This window comes from Rutidosis leptorrhynchoides, chromosome 6, assembly GCF_046630445.1.
Source record: "Rutidosis leptorrhynchoides isolate AG116_Rl617_1_P2 chromosome 6, CSIRO_AGI_Rlap_v1, whole genome shotgun sequence".
NCBI classification, from domain to species: domain Eukaryota; kingdom Viridiplantae; phylum Streptophyta; class Magnoliopsida; order Asterales; family Asteraceae; genus Rutidosis; species Rutidosis leptorrhynchoides.
In genome coordinates, this window is record NC_092338.1 from 73964712 (window position 1) to 73969868 (window position 5157).

At 33.2% G+C, this 5157-nt stretch overlaps 1 pseudogene; it reads left to right on the plus strand.

Moving 5' to 3' along the window:
- Nucleotides 1–1910: 1910 nt before the first annotated feature.
- On the plus strand, nucleotides 1911–4841 carry LOC139855430 (DNA-directed RNA polymerases II and IV subunit 5A-like; annotated as a pseudogene).
- Nucleotides 4842–5157: the final 316 nt, after the last annotated feature.

A 5157-nucleotide genomic window follows, 5' to 3' on the forward strand; every position in this document is an offset into this window, starting at 1 on the left:
TAACACAAACAACACTTAATCAAGCCATTTTAACCGAAATTACTCATTTTGTACAAACTAACACAAAAACCCAATTTGAGCAAGAATCACTACATGAATCTATGAGAAGCTTACCTTAAAATGATCACGAAATCACAGAGAACAAGAAGCTATGATTAATTGAGCTCAAGACCTTGATTTGAAGATTAGGGTTTGATAGGATGGAGAGGTGAGTGAACGGGTGGGTTTGGGGAATTTTCTAGAAAATGGAAGAATAACCCTCCCACCAAACACTTATGAGTCTTAAAACTCATACATCACAACACACGGGTATTTATCAGTTATCTGATATCTTTCGTACATCATTTGACAACCCAAACGAAGTCCAAATTAAATAAACAAACCTGTTCTGTGACCCTTGTCACAAACTGGTCATAACTACGTCATCAAATAACAATAAATGTTAATTAAAATAAAAACATATAAAACCACACAACGGCAAAATAGACCATTTCAACTAGGCCCGATTCAAGGATGTTACAATACGTGGGTAAAATCATACGTTTATATCATCATGATAGTTGTACTAGAAGTTAACATTACTTGAGTTTTTTTATGGTTAAAAAAATTGAAAGGTTGATATAAGGTTTTTAAGATTGTGTTTTTAAAACATCTTGCATATTCTACTAGCTATACATATAAATTCTCAGCCATGTAGCTTTAAACTGAGCCATAGTAAAGATATAATCTTATACACTTTCAGCTATTTTTACAGTGTTGTTTCATTTCTAAAACTGGGTAACAACTACAACGGCTTATAGTAACAACAAGTAACCTGAATAAGACATTGTATCAATGAAATTGAGAGGTGCTAATGTAAAATTTTACGAACACGGAGAGTTTTCTTTGGCATGGATCTGCTCGATGCTTATTTTAACTGTGCTTCAAATCAGGTGATTACCAAATTATACTTCAATGAGGTTTTACAAAATGCGTAGCACAATTTTACGTTGATTTTATTATTTATTATACGCTTTTTTTGGAAAACATGAAACATAACACACTAATTTTTTTGTACTGTTTTTCAGGTAGCACAAGTTTTACTTTATGGAATTATACTACAAGTGTGTTATGGTTTTCTTTGGACTTGAACTGCGTATAAGGAGAATGTTAGCTTCAAAATTCATGTTATACAGGTTAGTCATTCATAAACTTCTATGATTTCAGTTTATGCTGATATGATCATTATCCTTTTTAAGGAAATTCAAAATTCTTAGCTTTTGTTGAAGGAATAGAGGTTGTTTCTATTAAGATAGAGGAATTGCATTACTTATTCAACTCCTTAGAAATGAGGCTTGAATTATTAGGAATCCTATAACTATGTTGTTTTGTTTGTGCTATTATTGCTAAATAAATAAATGCTTCTATAATGTTCTAAAAATGAATAAATGACTGTTTTTATAGGTTTCACCTTCAAATATAAATCAACAAAACCAAATCATGATCTCGTGTTCACATAAAAGAAGGCTATTTAGTAAAGCCAAATTTGTCTTAACATTGAAACTTATAGTAGTATTGTACACAGTAGTTTGAGGTGTTAAAAGATCTATTGAGCCCAAAATAAAAGCTATCGGGTTAGCCTTCAGATGCACGTTTCTATAACTATGTTATACATAATCTTAGATGAAGAGAATAGTATCATCAATTTATGGTTGTTTAAACCCGTCGCGTAGCCCGGGCCACCAACCTAGTTAAGTTTTAAGAGAGGGGTACATAGTAAAATATTACTAAAGTTTGAGGGTGCAAATTATCATTTTATACTTTTTAAGCCAATATATTTACCTCAATCTGACCTTAAGTCAAACATTTTAAATCACCGCTTCCAAATTTCCTCTTGCAGCTGTAAAGTTTTCCCCTTCGTTTCAGAAAAACACTAATTCACTAATTCTAAATAATCACACTATTACTTTCGCAGTTTGTTTGTGTAGGTATGTTCCTTTGATCTTTAGCTATATACATATACAATTTTAAATTGATAATTCAGCTGTAGAAGAAGCAAAAAAAATGTCGACGACGTTGACGGAAGATGAAATAAAGAGGTTCTATCGAATTAGGAAAACAGTAATGGAGATGTTGAAGGATAGAAATAATTTAGTTTTTTGATTTTGAGCTGGAGATGGATTGAAGACAGTTTATTCAAAAGTATGGTGATAATATGAAACTTGAAGATATTGATATTAGTAAATCGTTAAAAAACGACAGCTCAAAACAGGTATTTTCTTATTATTTTTATGTGATTATTGATTGATATTAATTGATTATGGATATTGATTGATTATTGTCTTGTATGTACATTGTTGCACTATATGCTAATATAAAAGCTTAACATTTGTTACAAGAGTTGATAAAAGTCCGAAATCTATAATCCTGTTTTTTGAGGGCTTTTTCTTTTCAACTTCGACTTTAAATTATTTTTTATGTGTTTGAACGTTATACCGCTAAAAAATATATCGAAAATGTTGGGTGCAAACCCAATCCCAAATAGGAAGGAGATAAATTTCAAGGGAAATACATAAGTTAGTGGGCTACTCCCTCTATCACCAATTAGTTTTAGAGTTGAACCTTATTAGCTTATATGATTGTGATACTTGGTGGTTAATTGGGCTAGAAAAAATGGATCCTACAAACTGGTATCAGAGCTATGGTGAGCCCAATTATAATGTGTAAGATAAATCCTCGGTTCCTCAGTTTGCCAACGATAATGAAGCCATGGTGCCTTATATCGAAAGTCTTCCTTCCCAAGGCGTGAAAGTGCGGCGTGTCCTGATGGTGAAAGAAAAGTGAAAGAAAGAGATTGGCGGTATAAGAGGCATGTCCCGGTAGTGAAAGAAAAGTGAAAGAAAAAGAGACCGGCGATATAAGATGGCGGGAGTATCGTTGAAGGGGAGGCTAGGTGATGTGGTCTTCGGTTTGAGGGGAGGATTGTTGGGGTGTAAACCCAATCCCACATAGGAGGGAGATAAATTTCAAGGGCAATACATAAGTTAGTGGACTACTCCTTCTATCACCAATTGGTTTTAGAGTGGAACCTCATTAGCTTATATGATTGTGATACTTGGTGGTTAATTGGGCTAGAAAAAAAGAATCCTACGAACTATTGTTGAAATAAATAATGTGGACGGTGAATATGTGGTCAATTATCAACATGTATTTGGTGATAATACTATTGATTTGTAGACTTGGTAAAATGGCCTCAACTTTCACCTACTAATCACATGGCTCATGATATATTGGAAGTCAAAGAAGCAGATGGCAATAGCAACCTACTGTTGCTTTAAAGACTATTATTTATCTCATGTTTTATACATATGGAAATTGAAGGCTTGCCATGCAAAGTCTTTTGTTCCCACTTTGATACTACGATTACTCCACCTATAAAAGAGAATGGCCAGGAGCTGCATTCTTCATCCCAAAATACATTCTCCATTCATGTACTAAAGGTTTAATAGAGAGTTTGTGAGTGTGTCTCCTAATTACAAGAGATATAAAGATTAGTGTTTATCCTTGTAATTAGAGAGAAGTGTAATTCCTATTATTCTTATTAGTGAAACGTTTTTTTCATTGCCCGTAGTTTTTACCCTATTGGGGTTTTCCACATTAAATCTCGGTGTCCTATTATTGTCACTATTTCAATTATTACGAGCGGTTTGCTATAATTCGGTGTCGCTTTTCTCAACAGAAAAACTAATCCATTGCTATAAATTTTTATTTAAAAAATGGGTGGTTATATTACAATTATATTTGTTCTTTAAAGTTGGAGTCAAGACCATAAAGAATTATATCAACCGTATGAAGTCAGAGAATGTAACCCGAGGAATTTTGGTTGTGCAGCAAAATCTAACTCCATTTGCTCGAACTTGTATAAGTGAGATATCAACGAAATTTCACTTAGGAAGTTTTTCAGGTGAGCTATGCTTTGTTACTTTAGTAGCTATGTCCTTCAAGTTTCACCTATGATAAGAGATACATACTTTTTGCTTATAATGATGTGTTGATGAATGGGATTAAACATTTAGACTGCTTGTAATTGTATAAGCATCTTCAGTCTCCCTACCACTTCAACTAGTTAGGCTGCCTAAATTGTTGCTAACATATAAGCATTTGTTAGTGTTTAATTAAATAAAGTCTTCTGCAATTGATAGATGTTTGGCATTAGAAGACATGATTTGATTAAATAAAGTCTTCTACAATTGATACATGTTCTTTTGTAGCTATAATGTTTCTATTTTATCTGTTATAAATATAAGCTACATCAATATTGACTCATTTTGGTATAAATGGGATTGCCACTTCTAATTTGAGCTGAAACGGGACAAATATTCACCCAGTGAAGCTGCCAAACAGCAACGATAACCTTTTTTTCTTTTTTGTTTAATTACTGTAGGAAGCGGAGTTGTTAGTGAACGTAAAAAATCACGTTCTAGTTCCGGAGCATCAGGTTCTGACAAACGAAGAAAAGAAAGGTTTACTTGAAAGATACACAGTGAAAGAAACTCAGGTCGGTTCATGTTTCCTTTTTTTACATCCTTATTTTATACACAAAATGTCATAATCATATACAGAGTATATTACAAATTGGCGTATCGTTTACAGCTACCTCGTATTCAAGTGAGTGATCCAGTTGCTTGATATCATGGGCTAAAACATGGGCAAGTTGTGAAAATTATACGACCCAATGAGACTGCTGGTCGTTATGTCACTTACCTATACGTTGTTTAGATATGAAAACCCATCGATTGCTGAGAACTTGGATCGACTTATGTTGTGTTGTACGATTGTTATATAACCGTTATATCAATTCAGTTTCCTTCATTTGTGTGTATTAGTCGGATATTGTGTCGTCCACCCTTGTGGCTAATGGTGTTTGTTAGGAGTTTTAGTGGACTTCAACAAGAACTCGATAACCCTAACTTATCACCCAACCAACAACAAACATATGATAGCAAAGTACATGAGGAAAATAAATGCAAGAATGTAAGTAACACAAGAAATTTAACGTGGTTATGTTCAATATTGCTATTGGTTTAATCCACGGCCAACTAAAGAGATTAAAATTCTTATTAAAATTCATAAGTCTAAGTTAAATGTTACATAAGGTTGTATTTATAGTGCAAACGG